Source organism: Diabrotica undecimpunctata, chromosome 4 (genome assembly GCF_040954645.1).
Source record: "Diabrotica undecimpunctata isolate CICGRU chromosome 4, icDiaUnde3, whole genome shotgun sequence".
NCBI classification, from domain to species: domain Eukaryota; kingdom Metazoa; phylum Arthropoda; class Insecta; order Coleoptera; family Chrysomelidae; genus Diabrotica; species Diabrotica undecimpunctata.
In genome coordinates this window covers 93801458-93820413 of record NC_092806.1, presented here as the reverse complement: position 1 = coordinate 93820413, position 18956 = coordinate 93801458, and the positions used below count along the sequence as shown (strand labels likewise).

The 18956-nt window shown below is 35.9% G+C and overlaps 1 pseudogene; it reads left to right on the top strand.

The window, feature by feature from the left end:
* The first annotated feature begins 4963 nt into the window (after nucleotides 1-4963).
* On the top strand, nucleotides 4964-6209 carry LOC140438817 (activity-regulated cytoskeleton associated protein 2-like; annotated as a pseudogene).
* Nucleotides 6210-18956: the final 12747 nt, after the last annotated feature.

The window sequence follows — 18956 nt, the reverse complement described above, 5'->3', positions numbered from 1 at the left end:
CTCGAAATGATTGTAATACAAACACCTATTGCACATTTTACCAAATGCGGAACACCTTCGGAACTCATGAGCACGACCACATTTTCTGCACTGACCACTTTTCCTTGAGTTTTCTTCCTGTTTCCATCTTTTGCTTCTTCCAGTATTAAAGTTGTTATTCGAAGCTTTTCCCCTTGCTGTTTGATTACCATTTCCCCCTTTTACAGAATAAACATTAAGTGCTTGACTTGACTGAACTTCTTTAAACTGAATTTTTGAAATTTCATATGCTCTACACATTTCTATTGCCTTTTGTAAGGTTAACTCATGATTCTGCAACATTTTTTCTTGTAGGTCTTTATTGATTGTTCCTAAGACTAGTCTATCCCTGATCATTAAGTCTAGAACATCTCCAAACTCACAATTTTTTGCCAATTTACGTAAGTCAGTTGGGTAAGTATCAAATAGCTCTCCTTCCTCTTGTTTTCTATTGTAGAATAAAAATCTTTCATAGATCACATTCTTTTTAGGGGTGAAGTAATTCTCTAATTCAGCCAATACTGTATCATATGATTTTCTCTGTGCATCTGTTAACTTTAAGGTGTTAAACACATCAAGTCCTTCATCTCCCAAAAAATTTAACAGTAGAGCAATGTTTACTGTGTCTTCCTACTTCCTTTTCACTGGTCTTGACACTGGCCAAGAGGTAAATTTCAAATGACTGTTTGAATCGCCGAAAGTTTTCAGCCACGTTACCTTCAAATTATAATGGTTGAGATATTCTAAACTCCATATTGTTCTAATTCTAGCAACTTCTTGTTTTCATTTATTTTGAAAGCAGCAGGCTTCATTAACCACAAGACTACGCCATGTAATAATGTTTAATACGGACTGTTGTACATCTTTATTATTACTTTCAGCAGTACAGTGTCATCATAACCTAATCTAAAGTGCTTAACCTCTATATCAGCCATGAGACCATGTGCCCATGTCATAGCCCTGTCAGGACTTTACATTCATGAGCTATTCAGTCTCATGACAATTCCCATTCTATGTACAAAAGAGTATTGTGTGGTTTGGCCCATTTTCTACACTTATTGGCATGACATTGTTGTAGACCATGCTCCTTTCTGAGACAATTGAGACAAGCTTTAAGCGTTTTGTTTTATTATATCTAGCACTGGTATTTAATTTATAGAATTTATTACAATCGTATACACTGTGTTTTTTAACACAGACTGTACCTTTGAGTTTATAAGATTGTGTAGAATTATTGCCAGACACTACAAATGATTTGGAACTTAAAGAATTAATAGTACAACACAACCCCGATTTTCCGAGCTCCCCGGGACTGTACGTACGTGCCGAGAATAATTAAAAATCACGGATAACCAAACATTTATTTCTGATACATGTACATAGTATAGTAGAACTTTGGCAGCTTTCTAAGCCTCCTGGTTAGTTACTCTTTTGATTGATACCGTCCCATCATTTTCTTCGTCCTGGCTTTCATAGCCAAGCGGGTCTTCACATCGGTTTACTACTCTCGATCATTCGTTTTTAGTCATTATATATTTACTCTGGGAAGGTTTAAATTAAAAACTACAGGAAAAATAATTAACAAAGTACCTACAGACATTAAATAAAAAGTAAAGAATAAAAAGTATATCTGTCAATAAAAGATAGTAAAACAAAAAAATAAAAGATCGATACTAAAATTCAATTCGTAACGATTGTCGAACGTCAAAATTCATCATAAATGTTAAAAGTTATAAATGTCATTCCATCCAATTAATAACAACATAAAATCGTCTGTTTAATAACGCCCAATATCAGAATTAATTTAAACTTAATAAACAAATGCCTACTACGATGTTCGTGATGGTTTGTAATCTTTGATAGAAGATGAAACTTAAAGAAGAAGAATTCGCAAAGAAGGTTATTTGACCTTATACTACAAAATGACAAGCTTAAAATTACATATATATTAAACGGCGGAAACTCTGTTTTTTCACTGCAACTATCTGTTCAAACATTTTCCATTTTTGTGGAAGGCATTTTCATTAGTATTGATATATTGACCGTACCGTAGAACATCTACTTCAATTTATACTGATTCTATTGCTTGTATTCGGTGTTACATGCAATATAATATAGGATCACATACTGTGGCAAAAATAAAGGATTTATTTGAAAATAAAGACATGGGCCTTCTATTATGTGCACCAAAATCGTCTGACAGTACCTAATTCCATCAAGCTTATATGGAATATTACCCAAGGTCGGACCGGACCGTCCCTCATCTGCGTAATGTCCATACTAAGTCCTTTAAGATCTTACAAATTTTGTTATCTCAAACTTATTACCAAAACACAAAAATTGTAATTTTAAGTAGGTATATCAAAAATGTGCCAATCTGTAATTAATGTTGCTGAGAGAAATCCAGAAACATTTTTTGTTTATATCTTCATGTTTCACACTTTCACAGTCATTATTATGTTAAGAATTTTAATTAAATTAATCCTCTTTTTAAGATTCGTTTGATTATTTTATTAAAAGAAAATCTAATATTAAAATTCTGACTAATCAGGCACTACAACGATTTCTTAAAATCCAATTAAAAATTACCGAAAAAAACTTTTTGTTTCTTAGACATTTTTTGACTTGATCAAACAAAATTAGCTTTGTGTGTTACAATTTAATAGGAATATATATTCTAAATTGCGTTGACAATTTACAATATATGGCATAAAAGACGTTAATGATTCTTAGTTTGTGTTCACTAGGTGTTGTTTATTTTTTACATGATTAGTAGTTAATTGTTATTTAAAAATTTTAAAGAAATAAAGAATAAAAAGAGCCAATTTCATTTTTCATTTTAATTGTATAGGTATTATAAAAAACGAAAATATTATATCAAAATGAAAATATTGAAATTGTCTACAGGAAATGAAAATTTTTATCGATAAAGAATATCACAAAGAAGCTCCTCCTAAAAGGTGAATAAAGAAGACTAATATTTCACATGGCAAAAGATCTAAAAAGAGATATTAGGTGATGGAATCAAAGCCAAAGCGATAAAAGATTCAATACAAAAGAAAGAATTAGAGTGATTCGACCTTGACCACATGTTCACACAAGTTCCTCCAGTCATCTATAGAGTTAACAACTAATGCGTTCTACCGCACCCTCTAACATGCAAAACGTTCTACAAAGGATATTAAAGCAGTGGAGTACCTACTTGGGTAACGAAATTTGGAAAAGAAGATTATTCTTTATGAGATTTTAAAACATAAAAAGACAATAAAATTCAACGACATTCTAAGTAATTACAATCAGTCACTATATGGATCTGATACAAATTATTTTTAATGTTGAAATAGTAATAAAAACAAACATTCTTCTAAACCCAATTTGGTTCTGAAAAGTCTATATAAAGATTATTATGGTTTTTGAATAGGTCGACCTTATCATAATATATTGATGGATACCACCTTTTCGTTTAATATGTCCAACGTACTTCTAGCGCAAATGCGCTGATCTAGCCAATCAGCCACCTTCCAAGAAACACAAAAACGCACTCATACTCGATTATGAGAAACTCCATGTTTTTTATTTACTCATTGACAAAAAATTCTTTAAAAATTTTAAGCAAATTCAGCGTTTTGGATATTAGTGGAAAATTTGGGTTCGTAACGAATGTAGATTTTTGTAAATCCAGCCGCTCTCTGTCAGATCTCTTTCATAACTTAGCAGATTCTCATTGACAGGTCTGTTTTAACCGTCCCCTTTCCCTCCTTCTTATTTAAATCCAGTTTATTATTCATTTTACTGTGAGGTCTACACACATTCGGTTTACATGCCCGCATCATACGAATTCTGACGTACCTATAACGTTAACAACCGTTCTTTCTCTTTCGAACATTCTTTTGGCGTCTTTATTGCTAATTATTTCTTATTTGGATTTTCTTGCCGATCTGAGAAAGTCTATTTCTGTTGCCGGTAGTTTTGCATAAGTGAGACTTTAACAATATTTCTTATTTTTTTGCCATAAGCTCCTCTGAATTTTTGAGCAACTTTTGCTCTAGAGGTAATCATGTGTTCATCGTTTCCATCTTTGAGGATTTATACATTTAGTTTGTTTTCCTACACACATAAGTTCAGTTTAATTAACATTAACTGTTAGTCCCCGTTTTAATCTTCAAATAACTTTTCAGTCATGTATTTTACCTATGTCACCATATTCATATCATATCATTCATATCAAAAATAACTTGATTATTTGCATAATGTGTGTAATAAGTGTGTAATATAATATGTTATGATGGTTATTGACAATTCCCATGCCATTGAACTTTCTTCGCCACTAGAAGAAAGTTTCGTCCAGGTATACCTTAAACAAAACATACTACACTCTGGATGTATCCTTTAGTTTTTTAATTGGGTCGTGTATATATATATATATATATATATATATATATATATATATATATATATATATATATATATATATATATATATGTATATATATATATATATGTATATATATATATATTTATATATATATATATATATATATATATATATATATGATGTAACAGCCACACCGCTCCGTGGCTGAATACCACCGAAGTTACCATGACAGTGTCCACCGAGAGTGAACGGTGACAAGAGACAGATATATATGTGTGTTGTTGTAAGATGTAGGTTAAATTGTAACACATGGTTTTCCTTTTAATAAAATCATGTAAATCAATATTCACAGTCATTACCTAACTATTTTAACTATTACCCACATCACAACTGGCGCCCAACGTGGGGCAAAATAGTTTAAAGTGCAGTTCGTACTGTGAAAATCGTAAAGTTTCATTGTGAACAGAAAAAAGTGTTTTTGCTCCCGCCATTGTAAGGTGATTAGTGGACATTTTCACTTAGTTTAGTGCTTCACAACAATAAATCTACTGTGTATGTGACTGCGGTGGAAACTCCGCACAGACCATCCAAAAACATCCTGTGGGAATATCAATCTTCCACTACAGACCATTCAAAACATCCTGTGGGAATATCAATCTTCCACTAGGCCATTCAGAAACATCCTGTGGGAATATCAAGCTTCCATTCAAGGGTATTTACAAGAAATAAGCAACAGAAACTGTAAGCCTTTAATTTTTATTACTATTTTTGTGTTAAACTTGCAATCACAGCAACATACGATAAACACAGTTATTCGCTTAGGTCGACGACGGTTTTTAATTCAAGCGAATCAACATCAGCAGAAATGTCTTCGGTAAATTTAACAAGCGAACAGTTTCAAGCCTTATTAAATACAATAGCAAGGCCTATTTCGGACTCAGGTAGTTTAGCAAAATGCGCTTCTCGCTTCGATGGATCAAAGGGGGCTGATGTAAAAGCTTTTATAGATGCGGTCGAGATCTATAAAGAGTGCACCCACGTGTCTGACGCGAACGCATTAAAGGGTATACCCATGCTGCTAGACGGTTTCGCCGCCACGTGGTTTCAAGGTGTTAAAAATACGGTAAACACGTGGGCCAGCGCCCTTAATTTATTACGATCGACTTTTGGACCTCAAAAACCAGCCTACAGAGTATATCGGGAACTGTTTTCGACGGAACAAGATGCTAAAACTCCGTGTGACAGTTTTGTATGCAAAGCGCGCAATAATAGCTCAGTTACCGGCAGATACATTAACCGAAGCCACTCAATTAGATATGGTATACGGTTTGTTGCATAGGAGAATACGTGAAAAAGTAGCACGTGATAAGATCAATACATTTAGCGAACTCTTAAAAGAAGCGAGGCAAACTGAAGAATCGTATGAAAATCCGGAAATAAACATTAAAAACGAAAACGAATCAAAACGGGTACAGTGTAGCTTTTGCAAAAATCCAGGTCACGTGAAGGATGAATGTCGAAAATTGGCCGCAGCCAGAACCAGGGAATCAGATTCTCGAAAATCTTCGGTTGAGCCCAAACCTAATCCTCCTCTAGTAACTTCTCGTACTAGCCCTAAACCAACCTTTTCCACTTCGAATCAGATTTCGTGTTATGGATGTAAGACTCCTGGATTCATTAACCAAAATGCAAATCATCCACTAAATCCTCAGCAGTATCTGAATTTATGCTTGCTGAAACAGTTAATGTCGACCAACAGTTTGCCACAAACCTATCAACTAAACCCATTGTTCAGGTCACTATTGAAGGTCATGTAGGTCATTGTTATCTTGATTCGGGAGCACAGTGCAGTATTGCTGGCTCTTAGCTAAGAGATATCCTCTTGAAGGATGAGGTACCCTTTTCCACAAAAAGTGTAGACATGACCCTAGCGGATGGTAGGACTACTTCTACCACTGTCTTGGTCTTTGATTTAGTTGTTATCTTACAAAACCGCTCTCATAGCATTTCCTTAATTTCTGTGCCCACACACACAAATAGTCGTACCTTACTGGGGGCAGACTTCTTAAGAAAAGCTAACATCATTCTAGACATTCCTAATGACTCATGGTTTTATGGTGATGTCCCTAATATCCCCTACTCATTTGCTCCAGATCCAGCTCAGGTCAGCTCTCCTTGCCAGGTCAATAGCGTTACTCTTGCTCATTTAGAACTACGAGTAGATAAAGGAATTTCTCTATCCTTAGAAGAAAGATCCAATCTTAACAACACTGTTAAGGAAAATTCTGATTTATTCGTATATAATATAGACCCTACACCATATGCTGAACACTCCATTGTATTGGTTGATGATGTACCAATATCTGTTCCACCTTACCGTATGTCAGAGCCCAAAAGGTAATTACTGCGTCAGGAATTAGATAAACTTTTGGCTCAAGGCATAATCGAAGAGTGTAAGTCCCCATATGCTTCACCCGTGGTACTTGTGCCTAAGAGAGATGGAGGTATCAGATTAACAGTAGACTATCGACGCTTAAACGCAATAACACGTGCAGATAAGTACCCTCTGCCACGTATTGAAGATATTTTGCATGCAGCAAAGGAAACCCGATTTATGACTACAGTCGACTTAAAATATGGTTATCATCAAATCTCTGTACGAACAGCTGATCGTGACAAAACAGCCTTCGTGTGTCCATTTGGCACCTTTCGTTACACACGCATGCCCTTTGGTATGTGTAACAGTCCCGCTAGTTTTCAAAGGATGATTGATAAATTTCGTGCTGGTCTTCAAAATCTGAATATCCTAGCTTATTTAGATGATCTGATAATATTATCCCCATCCTTCTCTGATCACATAGACGATTTGAAACAAGTCTTCAACCGGATGCGCCTATTTAAATTATGTCTAAATAGAGCAAAATGTTCATTCGCCTGTGAGGAAGTCCAATATCTCGGACACATCCTTTCACCTTTGGGTATCCGGCCAAGTGAAAATAAAGTATCTGCCATATTAAACATGACACCACCCCTAAATGTTACTCAACTGCTAAAATTCCTGCAAACATGCTCATGGTTCCGTAGATTCATCGAAAATTTCTCCCATGTTGCTAAACCTTTGTCGAATTTAACCAAGAAAAATGTGAAATGGACCTGGGGAGCAGAACAACAAGAGGCCTTTGAATGTCTGAAACAATTATTTTGTTCCGCCCCAATCCTATGACAAGCTGACTGCAATTTACCTTATATACTTCGTACAGATGCTAGCAATTATGCTTTGGGGGCATGTCTTCTTCAGGGGGAGAAAGAGAACGAACGACCTGTAGAGTATGCTTCGAGACTCCTGACTCCTGCTGAACAAAACTATAGCACTACAGAACGAGAAGCTCTCGCTGTAGTTTGGGCAGTGAAGAAATATCGAGGATACTTAGAAGGCACTACCTACTACAATAGTACAAAGTGATCACCAAGCCTTAAAATGGCTAATGACCTTAAAGTCCCCTACTGGACGGTTAGCTCGATGGGCTTTAGAGCTCATGCCATATGACCTAAAAATAGAATATATCACAGGAAGAAAAAATGTAATCGCAGATACTCTATCAAGGCCTCCCATGACAGAAGTTCCCATCATAGCTGAAGTTCATCTAGTAAGAGTAGATTTTCCAACTCTTAGTGTTGCTGATGTTCGAGAAGAGCAGCTTAATGATCCAGATGTTGCCAAGATTATTAGATGTTAAGAAGATCCCTCTTCTGACACAAGCGTAGATTTCAAGAGGTGGGCAGAAAGAGGATATATCATGAACAATGGGATATTATACCGTTATACTCCTGAAGTAGATGAAGAAGAGTCCCAATTAGTAGCGGCTAGTACACGTATTCCTCACATACTGCATGAGTACCATGATTCCGCTACTGCTGGTCATTATGGAGTGGAGAAGACATATCAAACAATAATAAAACGCTACTATTGGCCTGGAATGAAGAAAATTATCTCTGACCATGTAAGTAAATGTCTTGAGTGCCAACGCTATAAAGTCTCTAACCTCAAACCCGCTGGTCTCCTACAAACCCCTGTTCAGTCCCAGAGGTTTGAAGTGCTATCTATTGATTTATTTGGGCCTTTGCCCCTCTCTCCTCAAGGTTATACATGGATTCTGGTAGTGGAAGACACTGCTAGTCGTTGGGTAGATTCCCGTTAGAATCTGCTACTGCCGCTGCCTGCGCCAAGTGTTTCATAGACAACATAATCTTACGATACGGAATCCCTCGTTGAGTCGTCAGTGACAACGGTACTCAGTTCGTGAGTGCGGTAATGCAGCAAGTGGCGCATTGTTTTGGGTACCAACAGAACCTTATACCTGTATACCACCCGGAAGCTAACCCCGTCGAACGAAAAAATAGAGACTAACTAAGTTAGCTATTCTAACAAATAATGACCATTCGTCTTGGTCTGAAAAGTTACCCGCTATACGGTTCGCGATGAACACTGTGAAGTGCGACTCAACAGGTTTCACTCCTGCGTACCTCACATTCGGTCGCGAGTTACGAACTCCTGATGATGCAAATCGTGATTTTCGAAGCCAAGGACAAGACCAAAATGCTGTCCCCTACAACCTATGAAGTTTCACACATCAACACTCCGGATGTTCCTGCTGGAAAATATCATGTCTCAGCCTTGACGCCTTTCCATGCCGATCCAGAAGATCCGTACACTGCTCCAGTTCAACCTCTCCGTAGAAGAGGTCGTCCAGTGAAATCCTCAGAAGCCGACCCTCCTGCTCCACTGGTCTCCTGCTCAGAGTCTTTTACCCTTGGGTTAGACGATAGCGAAATGGGCCCCCCTGTTAGAGATGACCTTGCTCAAATTGAAGCTGAACCTGAACCTGACCCTATTGCCAGACTTAGACAACCCCGACCAAAACGTTGTCATTGCTGTCCTGTAGAGCTCTATTCCTGCTTAGACTCTGTTGCCCCTCCCGCGAGTCGCCAGGGTGGTGCAACGGGGGAGGATGTAACAGCCACACCGCTCCGTGGCTGAATACCACCAAAGTTACCATGACAGTGTCCACCGAGAGTGAACGGTGACAAGAGACAGATATATATGTGTGTTGTTGTAAGATGTAGGTTAAATTGTAACACATGGTTTTCCTTTTAATAAAATCGTGTAAATCAATATTCAGTCATAACTATTTTAACTAATACTCACATCACAATATATATATATATATATATATATATATATATATATATATATATATATATATATATCTATATATATATATATATATATATATATATATATATATATATATATTGCTATGATGTTTTGTTTGTGTATAGTTTTATGAGCAATGAGTGTTTTTAAATAACATATCTATATAGGGTTTTTATCGCGGTTCTAAAAGACTTAGTTCGTAAGCACTTTTTGAAATTATCTTTATTATAATTATTATGAAACACACATATATATCTAATATAGACAATGTAAATTTAAAACAAACTATCTTTAAATTGAAATTCTTATGACACTAATTAAATTATATTAAATTTTGTACCTTTCTGTCACTGAATGCCTAAGAAACTGTTTTCCAAAATAAAGATTTTAATCACCACTCAATGTCTTCGTTGTCAGCCTCGGTTATCCTTCTTTTTGTGAACATTGTGGCATTGCCAAATACACCACAATGTTTTAATTATCAGCTTCCATAATTTTAAAATATTTTTCTTCTTAATAGCATTTATAAATCGGTAAAATATTCTTCCTTTTTTATTGCTTTTTTGTTTATTCTTTTTTCTAATAATCTTTTTTTCTCTTCCAATCCCCAATCACCATATACATAATATAATTTTTAATCTCCAACTAATACTCTCTTAATACTATGTTTTAATCTTCATCTAATATACTTTCCAACTACTGAATCACTGATTACTGACTATCTTGAATACTGCATTAATGACTATTGAATACTGTACTACTACCCTAATACTGACCATCTTGAATCCAAATCACATCGTATTTATATCATTTCAATGTTCACGAATATTCTTGATAGAAAATATATTCGAATCCTTCTATTTCATAGACACTACAATGTTCGCGAACATTCTACTACCAAAAAAGGTTCTATTCTTTTTATCGAGGTCTTATTTTAAAATTCTAGATAATTCTTTACTCTTCTATCGAGAATTTTATGGAAATTTAGGCTTTTCAGATCAAAATGTAAACTTATATATAATTTAAACATCTTAAATTAATAAATAACACTATTTTAAATCCATAATTATTTACAAAAGTTCCCACAACCAAATTTATTTTAGTGTATATTTGGTTGCCTATAAAGATGGAGTACTTAAATATATTTATAATATCATAATTATTAAAATAACCAAATACATTGCAAAACAAAAAACTTTTTAAACTTATTATTGTGTTAATTTCTTAAGAATGCCCTCATATAAATACTTTTTATAATATTCTCTAGTAAATAACTTTTTTCTTTAATCACTACTTAAGTTCATTCTAGATTACCTTCTTCTCTCGACTCGACTCCAGTACAGCCGGAGATCTACAATAAGTGGACTGGTCGAAGTTGCAGCTAAGAGTGGTTCCGGCATCTGAAAATGGTAATTTATAGGTTTGGTATGAAGTACTGAATCGCTGTTCCCATGAATATTGGCCAGCGGTTCGTACAAAGTTCTTCTACTGCGTGCTCAGCGGTTTCTATGGGAATGGGATGATGAAATCTGAAGTCGGCGAACTTAAGCTAGTTCAAGGTTAATACTCTCTCATATAACAGCTTCCCTTATTAGTGAAAAGTCAATATCATTGTTTTGACTTTTACAGAGTAATTGGTATTTCTGCTTCTTCTTTGCTTTCTTGTTGGACATTGGGTCTTCTTCTGAAGGAGGTTAAGCTTTGAAGTTTCTGTCTAATGGAATTTCTGCGTGGGAGTGAAGTTGGAGGCTGATCCTAGGACAAGGAGATTGCTATTTTTGGGAATATTTTGGTTCGGTATTTACAGAAAAGATATAAGAAAACTAGGATAATAATCAGGGATAAGGTTGATATAGTGGATAAGGGTAGATGTTCCTCAATGAATGATTGGCTCATAATATGGTCCAGTTCTTCTGAATATTGGTCCAATTTGTGTTGTGCAATATTTAAGTCATCTACGTTGATCTTACTGAGTTTTAGTGGTTTTAATTTTGATAGGTGACTCTTTGTCTCAAAATGGTCACAGCATCTGTAGGGTACGTTAACTGGGTGACTTTTATACGTGATATTTGTATATTTCTCAATTTGGTCTCTGGCATGAATTCTGGTACTCCCGATGAATGCAATACATTTGGGAATTAATCTTCAGATTTGTTTGTATTTTTCGGTGTCCATGGGTAAGACATAATAAAATTGAATCATCATCTCGCGCATTGTATTAATGAATAGTTGAAAGTATATGATAAAAACAAGTTTGATTATCTAATATTGGTATTGAGTATAATTGATACAAGGTGAATATTTCGGGATCAACTAACGGAATTTTGAGAACGAAAACTTGTCTTCTTGGCCTGAAAGATCTAAATTGCCATTTGAATTGTTGCCATACTATCAATATAGATATGAAATTTCCTATTCGGAACAATTACTTTTAAAAGGGTCTTGCATAATCATTCCTAAGAGTCTTCCTAAAAAGTCATTCAAATGCTAAGGCTCAGTCAAGACGGCCATACAGTGCAAATCGTAATCAATGTCTTGAATTAGAAGAACGACTTTGCCCCGTGAGACGAACCACCGTCATTAATGATCAATGGCAGCCTCAACAGCTACAAGACGCTCAAGCAGATGATCCATGTATAAAAAAAATATTGGATTGGATGCGTCGAAGTGAAAGACCCTCTTGACAAGACATTAGTGCATGTAGTCCAGAAGTCAAGTGTTACTGGAGCCAATGGAATTGCCTAGTACTGAAAGATGATCTTCTGTATAGAACCTTTGAGAACGATGATGGTACAGAAACTAAGCTTCAGTTGATTGTACCTAAAAGTAAAGTGTCATAAATATTGCGTCAGTTGCATGACGGTGCATCAGGTGGACACTTTGGTATTACGAAGACTCTGCAAAAGGTTCGAGAACGGTTTTATTTTGTGAACTGTAAAGATGATGTAAGAAGATGGTGCCGGAAATGTGAACTGTGCAACCAGTAATGATCCAGTTGGTAAAAAGAGGGCACCCATGAAACAGTACAATTTTGGTAGTCCTATGGAAAGAGTAGCAATCGACATTGCAGGTCCACTTCCAGAGACGAATGATGGAAATAAATATATCCTGGTAGCCATGGATTATTTTACGAAATGGACCGAGGCCTATGCGATACCAAATCAAAAAGCTGCTAACGTTGCAGAGGTACTGGTTAAAGAATTCTTTAGCCGATTTGGTGTTCCCTTGGAGATCCACTCCGACCAAGGACGAAACTTCGAGTCAAACATCTTCCAAAACGTTTGAAAATTGATTGGTGTCAATAAGACCAGAACGACACCCCTGCATCCTCAATCAGATGGAATGGTCGAGAGGATGAACCGAACGATGGGTAAACATCTGTCTAAAGTTGTATCAGAACATCAAAGAGATTGGGACCATTATAGAGTTTGGCTGCTGACCTTCCGAAGAACTTGTTGAAAGCGAAGATTATGTCGACCGCCTGAAGTTAAGAATGAACAATATTCATGAACTTGCCCGAAAACACATCCAGTTAGCCAGTGACAGAATGAAAGATCAATACGATTCTCGATGCAAGAATGAAAGCTATGAAGTAGATGATCTTGTTTGGCTTTATAATCCACAACGTCGTTGTAGCTTGTCTCCTAAACTGCAAAGACAATGGGAGAGTCCGTATGGAATTAAAAAGAGAATAAATGACGTAATATACCAAATTAAGAAATTGCCGAAAGGTAAAACAAAAGTAGTTCACATAAATCGTCTTGCACCTTATGCTTGCTCAAATAAAACAGAAGAAGTCCGAACCCTTCAACATGAGATCAAAGATGACCGGCGACCAAGCTTTAATGAACTTATGTCACATTACGCAGAGAGAAAGAGTGATAGATTCGGCATGACCACAGAAGTTCAGCAGGATCTTTTTAGTGTTCCGCATAACGTCTCTCTAGCCCACTGTGTTGCACAAGATCTTGGGATAACTAAAGGAATCTCATCCGTATTTTATAAGAAATTCGGTCGTTTGGACGACTTAAAAAACCAGCAGCCTAAAGTTGGAAGGGTACTGAGATTAGAAGTTGGTTCTCGATATTTGCTGTATATGGTGACCAGGAAGTCGTATACAGACAGGGCAACCTACGAGGATATATGGCGTGCTCTAACTAATTTGAAGAAAATCGTCTGCAATTACGACATCAAGAATTTGGCCTTACCCAAGATAGGCCATGCACTAGATAATCTGGATTGGAAGATTGTCAGAAGCATGCTTGAAGTGATCTTTTAAGAAGCCGTCGTAAGAATTACTGTGTGTTGCACTAATCCGAAGAGATCGTGTCCTTCAAAGACAGTAGACTGTTATTTCTTTCTGAGGGGTTTATGCAGAGCTAGAGAGTCCTGTAGATTCCGCCATCCTGGGCCTACATATAGAGTTACTGATCGGGACGCTCAGATCTAAGAGAGGAGCAGTGTTACAAACATGCATTCAGTGTGGCCCGTGTAACGGTTGCATCTCAACGCAAAGCGACTAGAGAGTCCTGTAGATTCCGCCATCCTGGGCCTACATATAGAGTTACTGATCGAGACGCTCAGATCTAAGAGAGGAGCAGTGTTACAAACATGCATTCAGTGTGGCCCGTGTAATGGTTGCATCTCAACGCAAAGCGACTAGAAAATTCCAGGGATATCGAGTGCGAGAGAGAACAACCCGTCACGTAGGCAAATTAGAAGTGGGAATGTTCTAGAATATAGTAACTTTGGTATATATATATGTAACGAGTTAATGGAGTTGTTAAGATACTATAGAACTGTAAACTTATAAATAAATATAGTTATATAAATTCGAACCGCCCGTTTTATTTAATCTCGCTACAATATCTAGAGTGACATTTTTGCTTGATTTTAATTTATTTAGGAGTTATGGTAACCGCAATATTTGATAGAGTGAATTCCCATTGTACAATTTTTAGTGAATAAGTTAAAATAAACAATTATTATGACCGTATTATCCATATTATAAAGTGGAAAGATGGAATTGATGAAATGGGCAGTCCTATTAACCATATTTCTTTCTTTCTTTCTTTCTCCCCTTCCTTTAACCCTAGCAGGGTGTCGGATTTGGGCTATCTCTTTTAATTTCCATTTACCCACCTCTTCCATTCTTTTCTGTTTCCTGTCATTATTTTCAATTCCTCGAGTGATTTTTGTTTAAGTTTTCCCGCCTCTACTACTTGCTGTATCCATTTTTTTCTTAGTCTGCCTCTTTTTATTTTTCCAATGTTTTTTGCTTCATAAATTTTTCTTGTTATTCTATTGGATTGCATCCTCATCAGATGCCCATACCAGTTCATTTGTCTCTTTGCTATTTTGTTCATTATCGGTTCCTGGTTGGCCATTCTCTTAATAGTCTTGTTGCTTAATCTATCCCATTTTGTCTTTCCAACTATCCTTCTTAGATGTCTCATCTCCATTGCGTTTATCCTGCTCTTATGTTTTTCCAGAATTGTCCAGTTTTCATTTGCATAGAGCACAGTCGGTATCACTATTGTGTTATATATTTTTATTCTTGTTTCTCGGGCAAGTTCTCTTTTTCCCATTATTGGGGCTAACGCATAATATAACTTGTTTGATTTCTTTGCTTTATTTGTTATTTCCCAGTCTTTTTTTCCGTCATTAGTTATTATACTTCCCAGGTATCCGTAAGTTGTTACTATTTCCAAGTCTTAGTTTTTACATTTTATCTTTATTTGATTATCTTTCTTATCTCCTTTGCCGCTGATTACCATTATCTTACTTTTTTCCTCGTTTATCTCCATTCTAAGTTCTTCTATTTGTTCTACCCATATATCCATTAGTTTCTGCATTTTATTCTCGGAATCTGCTATTAGTACTATGTCGTCTGCATACATTAAGGACTCTGAAGCTATTTTCTTGTGGCATTTTAAATTAATTTATATTTAAATGGGAATAAGCCACAATTAAAGGTTAAAATACGTTTATTGACGTTTCAATTTCCACTTCGGAAATTGAAATTAAATATAAATTAATTAAGGACTCTATTGTTAGCGGGTGTAATCTGCGGTAACCTATTATTGTCTGTAGTTGATTAGTTCTGATTAAGTGTTTCTTATCAATTCGTTCATTACTATTATGAATAGCAAAGGGCTGAGACTATCTCCTTGTTTAATACCTCTCTTCCAATTAAATGCTTCCGATCTTTCCCCTGTTATTTGTACCCTTCCTTTTACCTCTTTGTAAGTACTTTCTATAATTTTTATCAATGCATTAGGTACGTTTATTTTCCTCAAGCATTTATATATTTCCTCAAGTCATACCGATGACAGACATATTGCTCTATAGTTGTCGCAGTTTACATGTTCTCCTTTTTTGTATATTGGCACGATGATATTGTTCTGCCAGTCTTTAGGGATTGTTTGTTTTTCCCACGCCTCTTTATATATTTTCCATAGCCAGTTTATTCCTTCTTCTCCCATGTATTTTACCATTTCCCGTTCAATTTCATCATCTCCACCTGTCTTGCCTATTTTTATATTTGATAATCCTTCTATTACATCTTCTCTACTTATTTACTCTGGCTCTGTGTTTTCTTCGCCTTCGTTGATTATATTGTCTTCATTTATCACTTCGGTATCAAATTTTTTCTCATAATATTCTTTCCATACCCTAGCTATTTGTTCTGGGCTTATTTGTATTTGGTTTGAAGTATCTCTTACTGCGTTTATTTTCTTTCGTTTTCCCTGCCTTATGTGTCGTATTGTCGTCCAAAAGTTTCTATTATTTGTTATATATTTTTCCTGAAGTTCTTCTCCAAATTCTTTTCATGTTTTTGCTTTTGCTTGTGTGACTGTCTTTTTTGCCAATCGTCTCTGCCTATAGTATTTTTCTTTATCTTCTTCTAATCCTGTTTCGATGTATTTTTTCCATGCTATTTTCTTCTTTTTTATTTCTGTCTTCACTTTTTTATTCCACCATCTTGTCCTTTTCAACTGTTTATTATATTTTTTGATTCCACACACTTCAGTTGCTATTTGCCATTTGTCTCAGTCTTTTGTTAGTTTCCTCCTTGTAAAATTCTCGCACACTTTTTATCTTTAGTTGGTTTACATTTATTTTCTTGTACTCTTTTCTTTCCCCTTCCTCTATTTTTTCATCCTCCAGTTTTGTAGTGACCATCCTGTGTTGTGTAGACAGTTTGGGTTCCTTTTCCGTTAAGATGTTTTTTATATTTTGTTCTAGGTTTCTCGTATAGACTATATAGTTGATTAAGCTTTTCGCATTTCTCTCTTCAGTCACAAATGTATATTTGTCGTTAACCCAGATATTACTACCGTCCTTTTAAAAGGCATTGTTTCAAAGGCTCGCCGCTTGGGATTTCATTTTGTTCTTTTAAAAGGACGGTAGTAATTAGTACTACCAACGTGCGTATTGTTTCAGGAGGCCTCTCAAATTGCATGAGCTATTAGAAGAGCTTGATTCTGATGAAATCCCAGTCCCTCCAGATGGTTTGATCATATTTCCCCCAGAAAATGCCAATGATGATGTCACCGATTGCGACTCCGGCGATGAAGAACTAACTACAATAAATAATTTACCGGGTAGTCAGTTGAGAAACGATGTAGAACTTGTTTTTGACAACGCGACTGAATTACCACAAGATTCTGTGAATTCCAGCCTACCAGAAGAAGATTCGGATGATGGCAATATACCATTGGCTTTGTTTCTTTCCAAGGAAAAGCTGCCCCATTAATTAGAGAAGAGAATATCTGCACACTGGATTCAAGGAGACTTGTATCAACACCCTGATTGTACTTACTGGAAAACTCAATTTGGACCGAAAATGACTCAGTCGCCGATGGAAATTTTCAATTTGTTTTTTGATGATGAAGTCATCAATTTGGTTACCGAATACACTAACATCTACGCAGGACAAAGAAATCTTTTGAACGACATTACTCAAAATGAGATTCGATGTTTTATAGGCGTTCTTGTATTGAGTGGTTATGTGGTTGTGCCGAAAAGGTACATGTACTGGTAAAATCGTGACGATTCGCACAACGCAATGGTGGTAGCTGCTATATCCAGGGATAGATTTTCCCACATAATGAAAGTTTTGCATGTTTGCAATAACTTGTCATTAGATAAATTTGATAGATTTGCCAAGATGCGACCCCTGTTCGACGTAATAAACAAAAAATTTATACAATTTTCCCCTTTAGAACAACATCACAGCATAGATGAGGCAATGGTTCCGTATTTTGGTCGCCATCCCACAAAACAATTCATCAGGGGAAAACCAATCCGTTGGGGGTACAAAATGTGGGTAGGAGCCCTTCGTCTGGAATACATAGTTTGGTTTTCTCCTTACCAAGGTAATTCCACTACAATACCTGAACAATATAAAGTCCTTGGATTGGGTGCATCAGTAGTTCTATCCTATGCAGACAGACTGAATGAAGTATGGCCTCAAAGGCGATTCCATCTTATTTTTGATAATTATTTTACTTCTATTCATTTACTGCATGAGCTAAAACAAAGAGGCATATTTGGTACAGGCACTGTAAGGGAAAATCGCATCATGAAATGCCCTTTACCTTGTTCATCTATTATGAAAAAAACTGAACGTGGTAAATACGAGTATCGTTTTGATAAAAATACAGGAATAGTGGTTTGCCGCTGGCATGATAATAATATCGTTTCTATTGCTTCCAATTTTGTACCAGTAATGCCTTGCTTCTCTGTAAAGAGATTTTCACAAGCAGAGAAAAAACATATTCAATTTCCTCAACCAAATATTATTAGAATATACAATAACTTCATGGGTGGCGTTGATCGCAGTGACCAGAACATCAGTTTATATCGAGTGTCCATAAGAGGAAAGAACTGGTATTTTCCCCTTTTTGCTCATTGAGTTGATATGGCTATTCAAAATGCGTGGCAGATTCACAAAACTCAAGACGGTAAACTGGATCAACTTGAATTTAGAAGATCTATTGCAACTAATATTTTGGAAACTTTTAAAAAAGAAACAAAACGCGGACCTTCTAAGGGGAATTCGAATTCGGTAGCCAATTCAAGATATGACGGTATTAACCACTTGGTTCTTTATCAAGAAAAGCAATCGCGATGTGGATATTGTCACAAAAAATCCAGTTTTTGTGTGAAAAGTGCAAAATACCTTTACATCCAAAATTTTGTTTTAAATCCTTTCATTCTTTGTAAATTGATACTAATAAAATATATGTGATATCTGGTACCGTATATTACTACCGTCCTTTTAAAAGAACATGTCAAAACTTGGCAGGTATCGTCATAAAAAAATATATGATTGTGTTTTTTG